This window comes from Phacochoerus africanus, chromosome 7 (assembly GCF_016906955.1).
Source record: "Phacochoerus africanus isolate WHEZ1 chromosome 7, ROS_Pafr_v1, whole genome shotgun sequence".
In the NCBI taxonomy this organism is placed as follows: domain Eukaryota; kingdom Metazoa; phylum Chordata; class Mammalia; order Artiodactyla; family Suidae; genus Phacochoerus; species Phacochoerus africanus.
In genome coordinates, this window is record NC_062550.1 from 75,284,436 (window position 1) to 75,308,546 (window position 24,111).

The 24,111-nt window shown below is 37.5% G+C and overlaps 1 protein-coding gene across 1 annotated transcript in view; it reads right to left on the bottom strand.

Annotated features, from left to right (window-relative positions):
• The window catches only part of SLC2A13 (solute carrier family 2 member 13), a 381,185-nt gene that overhangs the window by 225,825 nt on the left and 131,249 nt on the right, over window positions 1-24,111 (bottom strand). The window lies entirely within an intron of this gene.

Genomic DNA, 24,111 nt, shown 5'->3' on the forward strand with positions numbered 1-24,111 from the left:
GCAGCAAGGGAAAAGGAACAATTTACATATAAGATGGCTTTTCAGAAGAAACACTGCAGGATAGAAGGGAGTGACATGATATATTTGAAGTGATGGAAGAGAAAAACCTACAACCAATAATATTGTATCCTGCAAGGCTCTTGTTCAGATGTTACGGAAAAATGAAAAGATTGGGGAGCTCCCTTGTGGCACAGCATGTTAAAGATACGATGTTGTTACTGTGGTGGCTTGGGTCACTGTTCTGGCACAGGTTTGATTCTTGGCCTGGGAACTTCCAAATATAACAAGTCATATCTGGGTATAACTCTCCCAGATTTCAGACAATATTACAAAGCTACAGTAATCAAGACAGTGTGTTACTGGTACCAAAACAGACATACAGACCAATGGAAGAGAATAGGGCACCCAGAAATAAACCCAGACACCTATGGTCAATTAATCTTTGACAAAGGAGTCAATAATATGAAATGGGAAAAAGACCATCTCTTCAGCAAATGGTGCTGGGGAAAGTGGACAGCTGCATGTAAATCAATGAAACTAGAAAACATCCTCATATCATGCACAAAAATAAACTCAAAATGTCTTAAAGACTTAAACATAAGACAAGACACCAAAAAAATCCTAGAAGAGAACATAGGCAAAACATTCTCTGACATCAACAACACAAACGTTTTATCAGTCTCCAAAGGCAACAGAAATAAAAACAAAAATAAACCAACTCCATTTCTGGGTATTTATCCAAATAAAACAAATAATAATTAGAAAAGATATATGCATTGCTTGTTCATTTCAACATGATTTACAATAGCCAAGATAAGAAGTAATCTAAGTGCCCAAATGAAGTGATAGATGAATGAGTAAGGAAGATGTGGTATACACATGCATATATAATACAAAACTATTTGGGTATTAAAAAAAAGAATGAAATATTGCCATTTTTGACACTATGGATGGACCTAGAGGGTATTATGCTAAGTAAAATAGTCAAGCAGAGAAACACAAATGCAATATGGTATTGTTTACATGTCATACCTATAAGAACAAAAGAAATAAATACAACGAAAAAGAAGAATATATAGGTGGTTGCCAGGGGAAGGGGATTGTGGGAAAAATGAAATAGGTGAGGGAGATTTGAAGCTAAAAACTTGTTACAAAAAAAATGAGTCAAGGATATGAAATGTATAAGATGAGGGATATACACAATTAAGTAATATTTTTGTATGGAGACATATATAACCAGAATTATGCTAGTGATCATTTTGAAATGTACAGAAATAGAAAATCACTATGTTGTATAACAGGGACTAACACAGTATTGTAGATCAATTATACTTCAAACACAAACAAACAGGAGTTCTCTTGTGGCACACCAGGTTAAAGGATCCAACATTGTCATCGAAGCTGCTCAGGTCACTGCTGTGGTGCAGGTTCGATCCCTGGCCTGGGAACTTCTGCATGCTGTTGGCGTGGCCCAAAACAAATAAATAAGCATACTCATAGAAAAAGAAAATCAGATTTGTGGTTACCACAGGTAGAGTGTGGGGGGCAGGGGAAATTAAATGAAGGTAGTCAAAAGGTACAAACTTCTAGTTATAAAATAAATAAGTACTAGGGATGTGATATACAATATGATAAATATAATTATTATTGGTATATGTTACATATGAAAGTTGTTAAGACAGTAAATTCTACGAGCTTTTATCACAGTGAAAATTTTTTTTTCTATTTACCTCTTTATCTATATGCAATGATGGACATTCACTAAATTGTGTTAATTATTTCATGATGTAAGTCAAATCATTGTGCTGTATACCTTAAACTTATACAGTGCTGTATGTCAATTATATATATCTCAATAAAACTTTAAAATATCAAAAAATTAAAAAAATATTTGATAGAAAGAACTTAGTGCCAAGTTCTCCAAAACAGAATTCAAATCTCCAAATAGAGCATGAAAACATTGGGTGCATGGAAGAGTTGATTCAAAAAATGTATTTATTTTTTAAATAAGGGATTTGGGAGTTCCTGTCTTGGCGCAGTGGAAACGAATCCAACTAGGAACCATGAGGTTGCGGGTTTGATCTCTGGCCTTGCTCACTGGGTTAAGGATCTGGCGCTGCTGTGAGCTGTGGTGTGGGTTGCAGACACGGCTCGGCTCTGGCGTTGCTGTGGCTGTGGTGTAAGCCGGCAGCAACAACTCTGATTAGACCCCTAGCCTGGGAACCTCCATGTGCCGTGGGTGCGGCTCTAAAAAGACAAAAAAAAGGGGGGGGGGAATTTTCTAGTACTCTTATCTTTCAGTTACAGGCTTTCCTCCTAAAATAAGAAACACTTACGGCAGAATATAAATTCTGTTGAAAAAGGAATAAGGCACTAACCTTATCTGTCATTTGCTCAGGTATGCTAAAACATGTGAGACTTTAAATGTCGGAGTTCCTGTCATGGCGCAGTCGAATCGAATCTGATTAGAAACCATGAGGTTGTAGGTTCAATTCCTGGCCTCGCTCAGTGGGTCAAGGATCCAGCATTGCCGTGAGCTGTGGTGTAGGTCACAGACACGGCTCGGATCTGGCATTGCTGTGGCTCTGGCGTTGGCGGCACCTATAGCTCCGATTAGACCCCTAGCCTGGGAAACTCCATATGCCATGGGTGCGGCCCTAAAAGGATAAAAACAAAAAGAAAAGAAAAGATTTTAAATGTCTACCACACCATGAACACAACAGACAGATCCTACAAGGGAACTCCATAAATATACATGGTCGCTAAATCCAAGAGTGTTGGTGAACAGGATCCTGGAGGTCACAGGGTGGATGATAGATTCTAGAATTGATTTTGCTCATAGTATCAATCCCAAAACATCCTATATCATAGTACATAAATAAAACAAATCTCTCTTCTTTGGGCTGCTTTCATTCACTGGCATCTCAGCTATTAAGGTCTTTCCACTAAAGCTCTGCATGGCTTGCTCTGAGTTAGTAAAGGATACTAGTCACTAGTCACTTTTGCAGACCAAGAGGAAAGACTGATCTCCATAGCAAGTATGAATCAAACCATGGATTTCTATGGAAGAAACTTTATTATATATGCCATTTAGTCTTCTTATCTTAAATTAACAGAATTTCAGAAGAAAGCCAATAAAAAATTAAATAAAAATGACAAAATATAATTATTGTATTTCCCAAATCTAACACAACTTAAATATCACTAGGACCAGTGAACTGGCATAAACACAGCTTCATTTATTCCACAAAGATATGCTAAGAACAATACTGTACCACAACAACTTTAATTTTCTTTTCCACAAAACATTTTATGGCCTAAAGTGACCAATTAAACACCCCCTCCTCATGAGATCAATACTTAAAGTCAACGTTGAAAAGGAAGTTTATGCACATTAACAAGCTGTATATGAGTTTTAATTTTAAAAAGCTATTGTATTTACAAAAAGGAATTGATCATTTTTATTACAATTTTAAGCTTTTCTTTCTTTTTTCTTTTTTTTTTTTTGTCTTTTTGCTATTTCTTGGGCCGCTCCCACGGCATAAGGAAGTTCCCAGACTAGGGGTCGAATCGGAGCTGTAGCCACCGGCCTACACCACAGCCACAGCAACGCGGGATCTGAGCCGCGTCTGCGACCTACACCACAGCTCACGGCAACGCTGGATCGTTAACCCACTGAGCAAGGGCAGGGACCAAACCCGCAACCTCATGGTTCCTAGTCAGATTCGTTAACCACTGCACCACAACGGGAACTCCACAATTTTATGCTTTTCTGTTAATGACTCATCTTGTTACTTTGAGCAAAACTGAAAGAACAAAATGAGATAAGTAGGAAAGGTGGGAGAGACTGATAAATCTGAGTTAATTCAAAATACTCTTAAAAACTACTTATAAATCCAGATTAGAATAATGCAATGTTCTAAATTAACAAAAAACAAAACTATGATTTCAAAATAAATTTTAACAAAATTTCTACTTATAAATCCAGTAATATGTATCTCTATCTATCTATCATCTACCCATCCATCCAATCTATCCATCTATCTACATGAGGGGGCCTCAGCTTTGAAAAGGCAGAATTTAGGTTTACCCATCTATTATAAAGATAGGTTCAGAAATTTCAGTAGCCTTTTGTGGCAATTTTCAGGGTTTTTGGTCTATAAGGGTGATTTCCTTCAAAATCACAATTTCATTTTAAGACAAACCTATCACTACTTGAAACAAAACTCATCACTCAATGAAATCCAATAAAATACTACTACATCCAAAGGAAAGAAAAGGAAAACTAAATCTCTCAAGTAACAGTTAGGAGTGATTAATATTATTTATTAACTTTAGGCACATAGCATACCCCTGAGTACCCAAGGATACTCAGGCATCTGGAGACACATCTTTTGAATTCTCCTTGCCCAGTTGTTATACACATTAGGATAACACATAAAATCAACACTAAAGGCTGTCTTGTGCTAGGGTCATCCAAATGGATTTAGTGAAAATGCTGAAGGGATGATCAGCAGGAGTTTCATTTAAATTAAAACTTGGATATGAAAGGTTCACTAGAATAATACAACACCTATGTGAAACAGGGCTTTCCTGAACACTATACAGGTCTTAAAAAATCTTCCTTTTTCTCTCATATACACATAAACCTACACACAGATATATGCACATCTGTATGTATATAATCGTATGTGTGTATATGCACATGTATTTTATATATATTACATGTAGAGAGAGACAGAGATAGCGACAGAGACAGAGAGGTTCTGTAGTTACAAAGATCATCAATACAAGAATCTCTTACTACCTGCAGAACCTCAGATCAGGATGCCCCTTTCTAACCTCTTCTCCCCTCCTCTTAGATGAGGAAAATGACGTATCATTAAAGACATAAACAATTTTTTTCAAATTGCTACAACAATTCTTCCATGCTTTTAATTGATAGGCACATGCCCACAAGTCTAAAAGTTCTGATAAACTGTGGCAGAATTTCAGCAGAGAACAACGGCAGCAGGAATTGGGAGGAGTGAGTTCCACATATCCTGCTCTAGAAACTGTATGGTAAGAACCAGAAAAAGATAATATTGGTGTTTGATTAGCAGAGCCAGCAGAAAAAAATCTGCATCTAGTGCCCAATAGCTTCAGAACAGATACACATGGTGAGCACTCCTGCTGATCACTCCTTCAATATTTTCACTACATTCTTTTTTTTTTTTTTTTTGGCCATACCCATGGCATGTGGAAGTTCCCAGGCCAGGGATAAAACCCATACCACAGCAGTAATCAGAGCCCCAGCAGTGACAACACTGGATCCTTAAGCCACTGAGCCACCAGGGAACTCTACTAATTCCACTTTGATGACCATAGCACAGGATAGCATTTAATGCTGCTCTGATGATAAGCTACTATGTATAATGGCTAGGAGAATCTGAAAGACATTCCTCCAGATCCCAGATGCCCTTGCTTTTAGATGTCTGTGGTTATTAGATGTCTTGGTATTTTTTAACCTGTGATTGTTTTTCATTAGGCAGATTCTTCTAATTTTTTAACATGACACAAACCATAATTTTACTTGATAACGGTTTGAGATGCTCATGTAGATAAATATAGCTCTCTAGGGATGAGGTCAGTATTTGAAACTCTACATATGGCTATTTTATTTTGAGGCATGTCTGTAGTTACCATATGGTCAACGGCAATCTGTGAAGGGAGTCAGGATGTGTCTATTTAAAATACTGACTGAAATTTGAGTTTCTACTTAGAAATGCTTTGAGCCATCTACTTTTTTCTGAATGCCGAAGCAAAGTCTTTAAAATGCAATCTGCTCACTGTACCACAAAATTCAATTACAAAATAAAATTCATGTCTATGTATCTTTCAGTTATGCGTATATAAAATGCATAGCATTGGATTCATTATCAGAGATGTGGGAATGATTCTAATCTCATTACTCAACTTATTCACGGCTTATTTAGACTATATCCTACTATGGCTCCTGCTCATTTGAATGCAAAATTTAAAGAGAGGTGAAGCAATGTGCTGCCAAATGCTTTTCAGGGATGTTCTAGAACATCCTGTCCTCTGAGGTCTCTTAAAACAAAAGATTCCAAGACTCTCTTGAATGAAAACTATTTTAGCAACATTTATGTTAAAAATATATGGTTCTTTCTGTGAAATATAGCCATGATGTAACTGTTATGTAGGAGTATAAACAAATGTTGTATTTGAGTGAGGTCTGTAGCTATTATAAATTATTCCCATTCATTATTCATCAGGTTACTATAAATGTTTCAGGAAAATAGTGAAGAGTCATTCTTCCAGCAGTTTCCTAAAAAGTACTCTTTATAAATATTCTATTTAGCCCATTAGTATACAGCTTTCACTTTATTGTTATATATCCGTTTGGTCTTTTAAGGAAAAAGTAATACATCTGTGTGGGACTTGAGTGGCTATAAAGGGGCAAGGCAAATAAATTATTTCTGATAAACCAAAAAAACTGATATACTTAAAACAAAAAGATGGCATTTCCATAATCTCAAAAATATCTGTCCTACCATGATATTTCGACTTAAGAAAGTCCTGACTTAAATAGAATCTCCCTCCACACATACTTTCAACTCACTTTGCAAATTTCCTCAACTCTTAAAGCAATTCAGAAGCCATCCCATGTCAACTCCTGCAGCTCAGTAAGCTCCTCAGTACCTTTGCGTCTTTCTCCTCCCCTCCAAGCTCAGTGAACGGCAGCCCTTCCCTCCCTGAGCCTCCATGTACAGGGTCCATCGTTCTGAGCCCATTCGCCTCTGGGATCCTGCACATCCTTATTCCCCTTTCTTCCCTTTCAATCGATCCCTCTCTCCCAGTTATGCCGAACCACAATGTTATCATCTCTGCAAGAACGTCTACATATACTTTCTCAATCTCTGCCATTTTATCTTGTCAGCTCCCTCATCCTGTCCCCTATCATTCTACGGAAACAACTCTCTCAGAAGGTCATTAGTGATACTGCAATTGCCAATACTCGTAAGGAAACAGTTGTCCTCTTTGAGCCCCTTACATTTCATACTATGGCCAATTCATGTGTAAAACTCTCTTATCCTTTGCTTTCTCTGATGCTAGAGAATCTTGCTTCTCCTCTCACATTCCTTTGTTTCATTCAGCAACCCTTACTGGATCCTTATCTTCTATTACCTTCACGCAGGCACTCCCAAAGGTCGTACCCCAAGTCCCTTAAATTCTTTTGTAGCCAGTCACTTTGACTTCTAAAATTCCACCTTTTAATTTAAAAAATTAAAATGCACACACATGCATTTTACCTATAATTCTGTCTTTTTTGATCATCAAAGTAATATCTATGTGTCTTGATGCTTTAAGAACTTTATAAACCGTATTACTGCATTTGCTATCATTTTCTTCTACCCACACTGGGTAGTCCCTTTATGAAGCCTCATGTGAGAAAATATGTAAATGCCAGTGAAATTATTGTTCCATATTTCTTCCTCACAGACAGCGAGAATCATGTGACTGATTACATTGTTCTTCCTGTTGTGGCTGACAGGAGGCTTAGAATCAAATATGCAACCAGTCATTACTGCTTATGCCTTTATGGTCAATCATATATATCTACGTGTTAGTTATTCTCCTGGTATTGACTTTCTCTTCTAATTAGTAATTTCCCATATCATTATGTTTTTATTTTTATTTTAGCTCCACTTATTTAATATATTTACTGTAAGTCTCCTAAAATCATTTAGGAAATAAGACATAACAAAACAAACAAGCAAACAAATAAAATAGAACAACTGTAGGTACTCAATTTATGCAAACTTAAATTCATTAAATCACTCACAGTTAAACACACAAAAACAAATATGATGTCCCAGTTCTACGCCCCTTTTCAGGGGTAAAAGGTATAAAAAAATCCTTCCAGAAATATCAGCTCATTTTTAGTTTCTCTTTCTTCCTTATCTACTACTTGGGTTGATCAACAACTATGCTTATTAACTGTCCTCAGACTATTCCCTACTTCCATTTCATACTTCGTGACCAATTATCAAACTAATGAGCAGCCATAATCATTTCACTCCCTTCCTCAAGACATAATTGTTCCCCCAACACTTGGAGTCTCCTTATTATGCTGCTCAAAATAGTCTAGTACCTAGTTTCAAATCTAACTCCCATAATATGGCCACACTGAACTGGTCACTGCTCAGTAACACATACACTACACGCCTCTATGCCTATTCCAAGGTCTTCATGTTCTTGGAGTGCTGGAAGTAATTCCAGGTCTCCTCCTCCCAAATCCCACCCGTCCCTTCTATCACTAGATGTGTTAAGCCCCTTAACAGCTTAGTCCATGTGTTACAGATATGTTTGTTTCCTCGGTGTGGCTTGTGTAAGTGGACACTGAATGACTACTGAACTGAATTTTAGAAGAGTTCGGTGAAGTTCTCCGGTGACACAGGGGGTTAAGGATCTGGTGTTGTCACTACAGTGGCTTGGGTCATGGCTGTGGCAAGGGCTTGATACCTGGCCCAGGAATGTCACATGCCACAGGTGCGGCCAAGAAAAAAAAAAAATTTTGGTTTACGTAAAATATTTCCTTTAAATGGTTTTCATCTAATCAACATTTATTTAAGGTCTAACATTAACAAATAATTTTAAATGTGGTAACCTTTGTCAAAAGGTACAAGAAGTTTATTAATCACAAGCTTTTCCATCATTTCAGAATTGGCCTACATCATGTCAACATCTCTGGGTGGATGAAAATCTCCATGCTATAGAGTCTTTCTTTCTGTTTTTTTTTTTTTGTTAGGGCTGCACCCTCCCATCCCAGGCTAGGGGTCAAATCGAAGCTGTAGCTGCCGGCCTACACCACAGCCACGGCAATGTGGGATCTGAGCCATGTCTGCGACCCACATCACAGCTTAAGGCAATGCCGGATACTTAACCCACTGAGCAAGGCCAGGGATCGAACCTGCACCCTCATGGATGCTAGCGGGGTTCGTTAACCACTGAGCCATGATGGGAACTCCTGCTATAGAGTCTTTATGGCAGTGAGTAAATAAACAGGTGGGTCATCTCACTACCTTATGACTCACTACACACACACACACACACACAATACATATATATAGTTATAAATTAGTTTTAATTTATATTAGGGGTATGGAACAATATACATGTCTACAATGGAAAATAAAAATATTGGAGTTCCCGTCGTGGCTCAGTGGTTAACAAATCCGACTAGGAACCATGAGGCTGCGGGTTCGATCCCTAGTCTTGCTCAGTGGGTTAAGGATCCAGCGTTGCCATGAGCTGTGGTGTAGGTTGCAGACATGACTGGAATCCCGTGTTGCTGTGGCTGTGGTGTAGGCCGGTGGCTACAGCTCCGATTCGACCCCTAGCCTGGGAACCTCCATATGCCATGGGAGCGGCCCTAGAAAAGACAAAAAGACAAAAAAAAAAAGAAAAAGAAAAATATTGTGCATGTATGAAATTGACTGTGATGCCCTACTTAGGAAATTATCTGGTGAACCCTGAAGGTATAAAGTATGTTGTTCTTCAGGGCCTTTCATTTATACTTCACTACTCAAATCTAGTAAGACTCACAAGAACAGTATTTATGGCTAAAATGGAGCAAAGAACACAGCCCATAAAGCCCAAAGCCCTTCGGTTGGGAAACACATCTATCTCCCAGGATCCTGCTCCCCAAATATGCAGTTTATGCAGATGTTGGTTAATTAACATGACTCGTTATTATTACTGCACTTGCTAATGACCTCAGTTCTTATTTCACCAAGAGGAGCAATTAGAAGAATCTTGTCACCACCACAAAGGCAGTGTCCCCGTATCTTGACCCATATGTATACTCTCGCCATCTCCTCAGTACAAAGCTAACCTCTCTAGATTAGATCTGAATCCTATCTGTTTGAGCCCACAGGGAATACTGCTCCTGTAATAATTATCATCCCTCTATGTTTCCCCTACCTGTTGGATCATTCCCATCAGCATATAAATCTTGATGTACTAACATTCACATTCAGATAAAACTGAACCAATCTACGTAAAAGAAACGAGCTCACGGACATGGAGAACAGACTTGCCGTTGCCAAGGGGAGGGGGAGTGGGATGGAATGGGGGTTTGGGGTTAGTAGATGGCTAACTTTTGCATGTGGAGTGGATAAGCAATGATATCCTGCTGTATAGCACAGGGAACCATAGCTAATCATTTGCGATGAAACATGATGGAGGAGAATATTTTTTTTAAAAAAGAATGTATATAAATGTATAACTGGGTCACTTTGCTGTACAGCAGAAATTGACAGAATATTGTAAATCAACTGTAATGAAAAAAATTTTTTTTAAACTGCAAAAAGGTTTCATAAAATCCATACCACCCTCCAGTTCATACCTGATTTTTCTATCCTAGTTTATAGAAAACCTCCTTAAGAGTCATGTCTCCGCTTCCTTATCTTCTGTTCTTTTCTCAACCCCATCCTAAGCAGGCTTTCATGTCCCCAAATCCACTGAAATTGTTGTGACGTTCTCTAAAAACCTCCACTTTGCAAATTCAATGATCAAATCTAAACTATCAGCAACACAGAAAATAGTTGTTTTTCTATCCTTCCTGAAATACCTCCATGTCTAACTTCCAAATTCCACATTCTCCTGGTTTTACTCCTCCATCTCTAGATACCTCTGCTCAGTCCCCTTTGCTGCATCCACACTTTGGAATGCCTGAAGGCCCAGATCCCTTTTTTCTCTCCATAGATGCATTCCTCATGGATCTCCTCCAATCCAAGGATTCCCAAATTAACATTCCAACCTCCCCCTTGAGCTCCAGACTCAAACATTCAACTTCTCCACATCTGCATTTGAGTATATAATCATCAACTCAAATGATATGAGCCAGAAGAGTACTCCTGATTTCCCAGCAATTCATTTCTCCTTCAGCAATCCCCTTTCCATGAAATAAAATCGCCATTCGCCCAGCTGTTTAAGCAACTAGAGACATCTATCCCTTACACCTGTCAATAAAATCTATACCCTTAGGCTGATTTTCCACCATAGCACAATGTATTTGTTTTCTAGTGTACTGTTTATCTCTTTCACCAGACTAGTTTCTATGTTGGTGGGGTCCTCAACTCTACTGCCTATCCCCCAAACACTCTGTGCTTGCATATTTGCTGCAAGAATTCTTCTGCTTCAAAAACTGTAACTGCTTTTGATTCAAGGCACATTTCCACACCCTTCTGTCTGATCTTTCCAAGATCAGAGTCAATAGAAAACCTATGTTCTGGAATTACAGCTACGACTGAGTTTCTATATGAGCTCTGCTCTACTACCCCACCCCCACCAGCAGCATCCTTGTCACGGACATCATTTATTCAGCACTTACTATATTCCATAAACTATGTTAAGTTCTTCATACATATCATTTAATTCTAACAACAAATGCATGAGGCAAGTGTGCCATCCTGCTTCATGAATCACAGAAGTGCTAACTGATAGATCTAGAACTCAGGTGAAGATCTGATGCCAATGCTCCTCCTCTTAATCAATACATTCTTCTATAACCCCAGTTCAACAACTTGTCCAAAGCCTCTGCCATGGTTGTGAATGGCACAGAGAGGACTCAAGGCCACATCTGAACTAACTCATGTTCTTACTAACTATGCTGACGTAATCAGTGTCCCCACTGACAAAGCAGGGTGATGATGATGATGATGCAAGCAAGATGATGCAAGCACACTGCCTGGACAAGGCATGCATTCAACAGCTTCTCGCTCTCTGTCCTGAGTTCTGATACCAGCATGCACTTGGCTGCATTTTCAAAAGCTTTGCATTATGTCTAAAAGTTTTCTTTAGTCCCTGTATTATCTTCCAGTGTTTTTGAAGTACTTCTTCATTGAGAATCTACATGTAAATGCTACAAAATTACAAGATATGCTTAAACTTATTAAAGTATCATATTATATAGTAATTTGTACAGTTTTAGAAAAATGGCATGGAACAATGATGAATATCACTGAAAATCATTGCCTGTAAATATAAGAATTTTTATATTATGAATTTTGATAAATTACACTACAAATTTTCTTTGTAAACTTTTACATAATTTTCAAGCTTAGATGAAAAAATCATTTCTGTTGTCAACATTTCCTAAATGTCAAATTAATCAAACGTTTTATGTTCAAGCACTTTTATGTATTATATCTGAATTATAGTTCAATTTTACTCTGCTATTCAGAAATCTTAAGGTTCATAGTAGCATCAAAAAGTATGCATTCCTTTTTGGTCAAGATTTTCCTTTTTTTTCTTTTTTCTTTTTACAGCTGGACCTGCAGAGTGTTAAGTTCTGGCACTAGGGGTCAAATTAGAGGCCCAGCTGGGGGCCTATGCCACAGCCACAGCAACACCGGATCTGAACCTCATCTGTGAACTACATCCAAGCTCACAGCAAAGCTGGATCTTCCACCCACTGAGTGAGTCTAGGACACTACATCGGATTCTTAACCCACTGAGCCCCAATGGGAACTCCAAGATTTTCCTTGTACATCACATGACCAAATGCTTTTGCTAGGCCTTCGTAATCGTAATGCCTTCAATTCAGGCAGATCTGGATAGCAAATTTCACCTAGGCAAACCATACACTTTCTGTTAAATATTAATTTAAAAAATTAAGGTAGAGGGAAAAAAATTACTCCCTCCACCTGGCTTACATTTTGTTAACATGCTATGGAATAGGAAAAAAATAATACCCCAAGGAGGAGACCGAGAAGCGTTTGTACTCCCTAATATTAAACCAACACAGTAATTTTAACTACGCACATCCTACTTGCATTTTGAATTCTCACACAAAAGTAACGTCCATGTCATAAGCTTTACTCAAGTGACTACTTGGACAATGCCTATGTTTTTATTACATTTGTGTCACTGAAAAGTAGTGAAATTTTTCTAAATTTCTCCACGGCAGATCCCATTAATTTTAATTGACGCTTCCCATTCCCTAGTTACTCTCGGCAGATAAAATAGTTTAGAGATTGCAGCCAAATGTAAGATTTCCCAGAAGAGATCTGAAAATAAGTTAGAGGTATTCAAGTAAGCCACCTGTCTGAAGATTTGCTTATTTGATCAGAATAGCTTTCCAAACTTTAAACAATCCATGCACAGAACAGATGTATCTCTTTAAACACAATGGTTTTTATTTCATTTTCCGCTAACATGCATCACAAGTGGATAAGCAACTCTAAAAGGTCAAAGTAGAAAAATGTTCAACAATGCATATTTGCTTATAAATCCTGAGTCATAAATAAACGTCAAACAATGTTCTTAAATCTAAACACTCTAAATAATTATATGTAGTAACAGTAGACAAGGAGCAGCACTCCCTTCTAAGTGAAGTGTCCAAATGTAACAACTCGTGCATGGAAACAATGACAACACCATTCGGAAATGTGAATCACAGAGGCTCCTGCTGTCAACCATGTCAGCCTTGCTTAGGAGTTAGGAGTTCATTTTCTTGTCTTGAAAGGGGCTGAAAACAGACCCTAAAATAGCTGCTCCTTTTAAAAATAGCCTCAGGTACCATTATGACTGCACACAGTACCTTCTTTCTGGTCACCTTGAAATGCAGTTTATTATTATCATCAGAATAACAGCTATAGCAGCTGCCAGGCTTTAAGACAGACATGTTTCTTGCCCTCAAGAAACTTACACAGAAGATGGCACTTATTTCTCACAGAAGGCTATGAGAAGAGCCATAAAAGGTGAATGAATGACCTGAGAGTTGAGAATAGAAGAGAGCTATTTTAGCTGAAGCAGACTATATATGAACACATTTATCAGTTCCATGATTCACAGCAAGTGACAATCATTGACATTCATAAATGTTACTTCTGGTGTTTCCTACTTACAACAGTGTTTTAACTCTTAATCAGAAATATATCATTTGAGTGTGGAGAACCAAACTGACTTACCCTATCAAATATTTTACATAAGACCTTTTCATTGTATATTTTCAATCTACCAAAGCCCAAATTCCCACCTTTCTAGACATTTACAACTCCAGAAGCTTACTCTTCATATCATTAGATGAAGGATAAAATCTAATCCTGGAAAAACTCAAGTACGTTGTCTTTCTCTACCCCCAATCCTACCACTGCTATCTCATGTAATACATTAACATGTTTCACTAAAAATTAAATTTTAAACATCAAAAAGGAAAGCATGAAAACAACATATGTATTTTTAGCTAATGACTGAATTTCATTAGGATTGACGTCTGTGGGAATAGTGGGGGTTGAAAGGATTAGAGAAAGGAAGGTTGGCACGGGCTAACATTTATTCAGTTTCAACTAGATTCAAGCTTAGGCTGCACTGCTACCTGAGAGATTTTTAATATTGATCTCACTTGGCAGATTAGAAAACAAAGGCTCAGAGATGCAAATTGACTTTTTAAAGATGAAAGAGCTAGTAAATGCTAACTAACGTCAGTGCTTATCTGACTTCAAAGTGCAAAAAAAAAAAAAATCCTAATCTTTCCACATATCAAACTGTTTCTCCAATTTCTTTCAGACCCTGAGCAAGCAACTGAATAAAACAGAACTTCATTCATAATTACAGTGATTTTGTGTCTCAGTCTTTACTCTCCCTAAGAAAAAAGCAGTGGCCTAGGCCTCTCCAAAAAGAGGCACAGTCTTTTTCTATTCTCATTACACTACATGGTTATGAAGCAATATGGCTGAATTTTTAAGAAACATATCAGAACTTCAGAAACTGTTTCCTTCAAAGTCACCTTGGGAAGGAAGTTAAACAATCACGTCAGTGAGGATGTTACAGTTCAAAATATTTCTGAAAATCTTTTAGAATCATCCTCAGAACCAGTGGCATACTATTAATATCCTCAGTGGTCACAAATTTTCCTCCTTTTGTAAAAGAATTTGGCTTTTGAGTGTAGAGTCATCCAAGTCTTATTGATGAGATGGTTTGTTTAGCTGAGTAAAAGCATTTGCAATAAAAAAAAAAAGAGGTGCCAATAAATTAATGAGCCACGCCAAGCTACTGCTTGTTCTATGACTGCTTTAAATGCTCACCCCTCTCCTATCTATATTATCTTTCATAAGCACGTGTTTTTCTTTAGAGCTCTTATTACTACTTTTTAAAGTATTTAATGTGTGTGTTTTTATTAATGTTGTCTCCCCTTCTACATTATAAACGTTTGAGCTCGGTAACCATGTGGTTTTGTCACCACAGTATACCTGGCACCTAGAGAGAAAAGAATGCAGAACATTTTTGTTGTGTGAGTGAATGGAAAATATTGGTTTGTGACTTAAGAACTGGCTCTCAAGGTAATTCTAATAAAAGTCGAAGTCTCCTGAACAACAGGTGGCACTATCACTAAAATAAAGTCCCTCTCCCTCAAAATGAGAGAATAGGTAAATTCTTCTTGGTTGATTAAGAAACCTACTTTTAGAGCCACACTCTCTAATAAACTGTTCACAATATCGCAAAAAAAAGTAATAATAAAAGTAATACTTTATAAACAAGGGGTTTAATGAAGAAAAAGGATATAGAAGTAATTTTTTGATTTAACTTTTATTTCTACCCAATTTAAATGTAAATTTCCAGTACGCAAACTATGAAATATGCTATATTATGTACATGAAGAAATAAATTATTAGAAAATCATTACTACCACTGATTATAAAGTTTTAATGCAGAAATTCTGGATTACTAAACATTCAGTAAATTATCCCATTTATTATTTTTAAAGCGATTATTTTAAAATCAAAACCAATTGCTCCTTTAATAATGTTTCGTAAAAAGTAGCCAGTAATTTCTTTCAGTTAATTTTTCAAGTGACTGCTGTCGTCGCTGACTGAAAATTGAGAGCATTCTATAGGGGCTGAAAGATGTTTGTTAACATCTTCATGGCTCTGTAAGGGGTAAAACAAACAGCTCTTAGACAAACAGCTTTTTACATGCTCATTAACTGCCAGAGACTTGCTGTCATATATCTCTGCCAAGATGGAAGCAGCAATCTATAGGTGTCAGTGGGGAAATCACGAAGAAGTGTGATAGCAGTGTCCAAGCTCTTCAAAAGTGCCAGCATCACAACTCGAATACCACATTCGCCAACTTGCTTCTTCCACCTATTGTTAGGTTACTTACATGTTTAGGGGAAGGCATATGGAAACAATTTTAATAATAATAAACAGTTAATACTGATCATCTGGAACGTTCCAAAAAATGAAAAACAGGGGAGGCCATCTCTAGAGTCATGGTCTACAGGAAACCAATGATGTGATGATATTGTTTCTCTTCCCAGCTCTTTATTATGTATCCTACTCATCCTCATGGGTGGTTGCTTAGTGTCAGGTAGCTTGATAGAATTCCCAGAGATTCCCTTTCCTTCTCTTTCTCACATCTGCTCCTTTCCTTTCTCTGAAATTACCAGGTTAGCTATTAACTGCATTCTATGAGGCATATTACCATTGCTCATTTAATAAAAATGAAATAAAATTATTCATGGGAGGTAATAATGGCTGAGGGAAGTATTAAAGAATTGACCACAATGATTATTAATGCACAATGTGTCTTCTGATAACTTCTTCTGAAGTGTCCAAAAAGATAAAGGAAAGGTGTCAAAAATGTTCCAGGAGCTAAGACACAAGGTTAAGTATCTGATGCACAGATGAACTGTCAACCAGAAGATCACTTTTAGGAAACTGTAAAACAATGAACCGACATGTGAAGAAACATCTAAAGTTTGGATGCTAAAAAGAAAGGTTTATAAAACTCAGCAGTGATCCTACACTTAATAATCCACCCACCAAAATGTCAGACCTAAGATCACAGGCAGCCTGACCAATAAAAAATTAAACAAATCCTTCAATCTTTTAGTATCTTGTAGTAGGGTGGTTCTTTTTACCGCTTTTCATGCTACCATATACCTCCCCCCATCAAAGGCATCCCATGAAAAATATTTTTTCGAAGAACACTTATTCTCTAGAGATACTGACCATGCTCGTTGCCTATAGCATTTCCATCTACTTTGCCTCCAGTGAGAACTACTGATTCAGCTGAGTCCTCAATTAATGAAGTGCCTTCTGATGTAATGATCTAGTACACCGCTCCTCAAACTACCTGTGATGGACCAATTTTTAAAATTTTTCACTTGTTGCAGACTGACATTTTGCTAAGTAAAAAAAAAAAAAAAAAAAAAAAAGGAATTACTAGAAAAATGAAATGAAAAAAGTAACCTATTTTCTAAAAAAGGCTCCCATGTGAGAACAGAGGGGGTGTTCCTTGCCTCCCACACCAAGTGATAACAAATCAAGAAAAACCGTCCACAAAGATGCATGTAGGGGTGCATGAAGGAATGGGAGAGACCAGCATCTCACTGCCTATCTGGATATGTGTTTATGAGGTACCCTGCGGATCTACCTCCCAGGTCTATTTGGTAGAAGGAGGAATATGTGGAGGGTCATGGCAGCTGGAGGGGGGGGAGGTGGTGGAGTGCAATGGAGTAGCCTGAACAACTACCATTTGGCAGAACAACAAGTGACACTTTGAGATCATCTGAGATGAAGAGCAAGACCTTAACTCAGATGTAATGTTGAAGTTTTAAAGCAAACAGACCTAAGAAAAAGAGGGAACACAATATGAGAACTCTGCTTACCTATGAGAAAAGGCAGTTCTACAAAACACAAATGGGCACAATGAGTAGAGAAAAAATATTTTGATGTTGGAAACCTTTGAAGTTAAGACAACAGAATAAACCTGATATAAAATAGTTTCCTAAATGGGCTGCAAATCAAAAGAAAACCTCTCTGAGTAGCATTGAGAACTTTGTCTAGATACTCATGTTGCAACAGAAGAAAGGCTGGGGGAAAAATGCAATTGTAATGTATACATGTAAGGATAACCTGACCCCCTTGCTGTACAGTGGGAAAATAAATAAATAAATAAATAAATAAATAAATAAATAAATAAATAAGAAAACCTCTCTAAGGATCAGCACAGGACCACAGTGTGGCTTTTAGGAAAGACTTGATCTAATCTGAGCTTTCATTTTACAGGTAAGGAAAATGGTGCTCAGCTCACACTTAGGACCCGGGTGATTATGCTTTCTATCCTCAGGCTTTTTTTTCCACTCTGAATCTGTCATGGATAACACCAGATCCCCACGGTAGGGGTTAGCTGGTTAGCAAACCCAATGCAGGGCAGGAGAGTAACAGAATATTATTTTATTGAAGTGGTAGGGAGGAAGGTGTACATTCCACTACCCCACCTCTCTTTGGTTGTAGCCTTTTTTTTTTTTTTTTTAATTCATGCATCAGCTTTCCTTCTCTTTTCCTCTCGCTCTTTTTCCCCCACCTTCATTCATCACTCTTTTCTTTTCATTTCCTTTCCTAGCTAGGGTCAATTATGGCAAATGGTAGAGACAGTTAAAAAAGGAAGAGAGGAGTTCTCTTGTGACAGAGCAGGTTAAGGATCTGGCATTGTCACTCTAGCAGCTCAGGTAGCAGCTGTGGGCTCAGGTTCCATCCCTGGCCCAGGAACTTCTGCACACCAAGGGTGTGGCCAAAAAAGCAAAGGATGAGTCATCATTTCAGATTCTTGTCATCTGAAAGCCATTATTCTCCAACAGGTATGTCTTATTACTATTAACAGTTAATATTCTTATATTTTACACTTCAGACCACCAAAATTAAGTGATAAGATTAAATGACAATAAAAATACATAAGAGAATATCATCAGGAGTTCTCCTGTGGCACAGTGGGTTAAGGATCTGCAGCAGTTCAAGTCACTGTGCCAGTTCCATCCCTAGCCTGGGAACCTCCATATTCCACCGATGCAGCCAAATAAACAAATACATAAATAAATAATAAAAAAGAATAAAATCCTAGATTCTATTTTATTTTATTTTTATTTTTACAGTCTCACCCACAGCATTACAAAGTTCCCAGGCTAAGGATCAAATTGGAGCTGCAGCTGCTGGCTTACGCCATAGGCACAGCAATGCCAGATCTGAACCACATCTGTAACCTAAGCCAAAGTTTGCGGCAATGCCAGGTCCTTGACCCACTAAGTAAGGCTAGGGATCAAACCCATATCCTCACAGAGACAATGTCAGGTCCTTAACCAGCTGAGTCGCAAGGGGAACCCCTATAGTTTCTATTTTAAAACATGTGCAAAGGCTGATAATATTAAAATACTATCAATTTCTTAGAAACTGGGGCTCAGTTGGTGTTATTTTCCATTGCTTAAACATAATGAAATTTATCATTTCACTCACAAAGCATTTTTTAAATTGCCAACCTAAAGGTTTAAAATTCACAGATCTGTATATAAAAATTACATGTGTATAATATATTTATAGTATACTGTCCTCCTTTCACTTAAGGAAAAAAAAAAAACTTAAGATACCATCTTATTTCTTTTTTTTTTTTTTTTTTGGTTGCTATATTTCTTGGGCCGCTCCCGCGGCATATGGAGGTTCCCAGGCTAGGGGTCCAATCGGAGCTGTAGCTACCAGCCTACGCCAGAGCCACAGCAACTCGGGATCCGAGCCGTGTCTGCAACCTACACCACAGCTCACGGCAACGCCGGATCGTTAACCCACTGAGCAAGGGCAGGGACCGAACCCGCAACCTCATGGTTCCTAGTCGGATTCGTTAACCACTGCGCCACGACGGGAACTCCCTTATTTCTTAAATATGAACAAATGCTTAGGTATCCAAGAGGAATAACCTTATAATAATAAAGATTTTAATTTCTTCCAGTATAAAACAAAATCGATCACATTTCCTTATCCCAGTAACCATCATTTCAAGGTTATATAAATAGCAATGACTGTTTTAAAAATATTATTACTGAAAATTTTTTCCAATAATTTGACTTTGATGTTTTTTCATCACCACTGAATTTTCCTGCCCATCTTCTATGACTTCCCTTTTTAGAAGCTAATAAGTGTAAGAGGCATGCTTTTATTAAAAACCATGCAGAGAAACAATGTAGTCTGGGTACCATTTCTCAGATGCTGTTTGAGAAATGCAGAGCAATTCCCTGATGGCTTTCCTTCTGCATACTCCACGTGAGTCAGTTGCTAGGAAACGTCAAAGAGGGATTCAGTATTAGGTCTGGGAACAATAAGCCAGCTTAATAGTTATCTGAACAATAACACATAACCTTCATTAACTACTGCCTACCTTACTAAGCTGAATATTATAGGTGATGTTTTTCTAGAGGAACAGACTTTGAGTCCTATCCTTTAACTATTTTAAACAAATTCTGTTATCTAGTGAAATAAGAAGTAACTCCTGTAGACATATTAAAATATCATTTTCAGTCAGAAGATGCACCCATCCTGCAAGCCACACTTACAGATAATAAGAACCACTCTTCACTGCTTCAAGCTATATTTTGACATTGCTGCACATACATGCGTGTATGCTCATGCACCTGTGTACACATACACACACGATACAGAAGAAATGAAAAAAAAAAGAAAACAACACACAATAAAATACTTGGCTCATACTTACTAGAGGAGAAAAGGGAGAAATAACTTAAGGGAGAACAAACATACACACACACACACAGAAGCACATGTGCACACATACTCTCACACACATCAAATGCACTTCTCAATCCTGGGGTGTGGTTTACCTTGGTCTAAGGAAACATAAAATGGGAGATGGGAAACAGGTAAATTGGGGGGGGGGATAGGAAACAGGAGCTCCATTAATTCACTGTGTGACTCTGAAAAAGTGTCTTAACTTCTCTGGGAATCATTTCCCAGAAAAGTAAGAGAGTAATGCTAATCTCAGTAGGTCTGAGAAAGGATGGGATGAGATGAAGCATGTGCAAGCATTTTAAAGTTGTATAGCACTATACATGAAAAGGGAGTATTGGTATCTTATTTATAAAATGGCCAATTCAGTGAAGAGGCATGTGAATGGGACTCAGTATCTGAAAAATCAAAATTAAGCCAAGTGAAAATTGTATTGGGGAAATAATTTAAAAATTAAAAAAAAGAAAAGAAAAATAAAAATCATTAATGGATGAGGGTTTTTTTCCAAAAATTTCATACATAAATTAGACTTCATTAATAATAACATCAAAACACTTGGTGAGATTTACTAATGTGGAAAAGCAATTATTTAAAATTTAAAAAACACCACAAGAAAGAATTTACTTTGTCCATGTTGCTTAAAAAGGTTTTAAGTCATTAGTCTTAATTCCTCCATAATTTCTAAGTAGAAAAGTATAGCAAACTATGAAAGATGTGTAAAAGTAAGCTTTAAAACAAATTATTTAAAACAATGCCCTCTTGGAGTTCCCGTTGTGGCTCAGTGGGTTAAGAACGTAACCCGTATCCATGAGGATGAGGGTTTGAACCCTGGCCTCACTCAGTGGGTTAAGGACCTGGCAATGCGATAAGCTACAGGTGTAGGTCACTGAGGTAGCTTGGATCTGGTATTGCTGTAGCTATGGCACAGGCCAGCAGCTGTAGCTCGGATTCAGCCCCTAGGCTGGGACCTTCCATATGCCCTGAGGGAGGCCTTAAAAAGTCTGATGATGATGATGATGATGATGATACCCTCTGTGTTTGCTCCACGCTAAAAGTAGCTTTGCCATGACTTTTAATGAACTTGCATGCTGTAGAATCTGTGACCCTCTACTAAATTCAAATTGAAAATGAATTTACATGTGACTTATGGGCGCTTTTTAGGGTGTTTCTTACAATTCCAGTGACCAACAAACACAGGGGGAATTCCAGCACCTGGAATCTGGAGACTCCGTGTTTCAGTTTGCCATGTCTGCCACAGATTAAACAACAGAAATTTACTTTCTCGCAGCTCTGAAGGCTGGAAGTCCAAGGGCAATGAGTCAGCATGTTTGGTGTCTCCAAAGGCCTCTTTTCCTGGCTTGGAGATGGTGCCTTTTCACTGGGTGTTTACGTGCACATGCACCCCTGTGACTCCTCCTCTTCTTACAAGGACACCATAGTGAATAGGACCCACCAGTGTGATCTCACTTAATCTTAATTACCTCTGTAAAGGTCCTATTGCCAAATACAGTCACTTTCTAAGGTAGTAGAGGTTAGGACTTCAACATATAAATTTTGAAGAGACACAATTTAGTCCATAACATTCTATTTCTACCTGATCTCAGTAGAACAGTTAAGCACTAAGAAATGCTGAACAGGGACCAGCTCCAAACACAGGCCACAAAGTATTCCTATTGGCCAAAAGTTCCAGTTCCTTTTCAAGAAAGAAAACAAGGAGAAACTATGTCAATACATATAAATATCAACATGGCTGAGGAAGTAGAAGTACCTTAGACTCAAAAACTGAAAGGATAAACACTGGTATTTGAAGTGTTTTCACAAAGTTTCCATAACCCTATCTGCTGACTTTGGCATTTACTTAATCAGGCCTTCAACTAAAAGAACTGCTGCTTAAATGCAAACTGGCAGCACTATGGGGACAAAAATGACAAGCCATTATGTGATGACTTTGCAAATTTTCTTCCAAAGAGAGCTATAAACAAATCATTAAAAACCGTTCTTGAATATTCCTGAAACTTACTTGGAATAAAAAGTTGGATGAATAGACACATTTTCACTGTTATACCCTATGTTCTAACCTTGTCTAAAAAAATTAATATCACAGAACACTGCCTTGTACAAAAACGTAACATCTTATATTCCATAGTGTTTACCATCCCCTAGTATTTCTCATTTCACTCTTATGACTCTGTGAGATAGAGAAGCAGAAGAAGATAAGGAAAATGAAACTGAGTGACAATAAATGACTTGGCCAAGGTCACGAACTAATAACCAAAGGAAGCAGAATAAGAATGCAGATCTTCTGCCTTCCAAGTCAGCATTCTTTATTCTTGGGACTTAATGACATTCAGGGCATTGAAACTACAGTCTTGCAAATTTCACTTTATTTAGCACCACTGGGACATAAAAGTCTATAAATAAAATTAGATTTGCTGGAATTCTGCACATAATCACTAAATGGATTTAGTCTGAAATAAAAATAATTCTGACCACTTCAACAAATGTAACATTTTAAAGATATCAATCATATTTTAGAGGCAGCATTTTTTGAGAATTATTTTCACTAAGCCAAATAACTAGGTAAATATAATAAAAGTTCAAAGCAACAAAAGGCATATCCATAATTAATCATAAAAGGCAAAATTTAACCTAGCGACTAGATCATCTTAGTAATCTACCACATGCATTTTCATTTTCACTAGGTTATAAATATTTTCTTTTTCTGCTAAGTGAAATTAAGGACAGTTGGATCACTGAACAGTTAAACTTTGATCAGGTTAAAGAAACCATGCTTGTTTAGGATGAAGGGAAAACCAACTATCAAATATCAACTACAATAAAACTTGTGTCACTGAGCACTTATGCGCATATTACTACCCTGCAAAGTGCTCTAGATGCATTATATCACTCAATCTTCACGACCACTCCACCAAGCAGGTACTCCTTCTTACCCATTTTACAGATGAAAAGATGACAGTGAGTTTAAATAATGCATCCAATAACCCATATTTAAAATGTGGCAGAGACACACTTCGCACCCAGCTCTTTTTGACTCAAAAACTTGTCTTTGTTCATCATTCTATTGCCTTGATTCTTAACACAGAATAATGAGATATTGCCTATCACAACTGAAAACAGAAGAAATGGGCATACAGAGTAACAAAGAAACCCTACATATTTAAACAGTATGTGCTATTAAACATAAAACTTATGAATGAGATTATGGAACTTTTTCTGCAAGTACTTAAAATAGAAGAAAAAATTATCTTTATTCATTCATTCTTTCCTGCAGCAAAACTGTTGTGCCATAAACCATAAACCAGGCACTCTCCTAGGTCCTTAAGACTTTAAGAATAATATGATACAATCTCTACTCTTGAAGAGTTCAAAGTCTTCCAAGGAAGCTAGACATACAGAAGAGATTTTAAAAGGCATTAATATGGGTAATGGCATTGACTAGTGTTACAAAAATGTCAAATGAAGGGGTTTCATAAGCTGGTCATTTGCTCTCCTTGCAAGCCAGTGACAT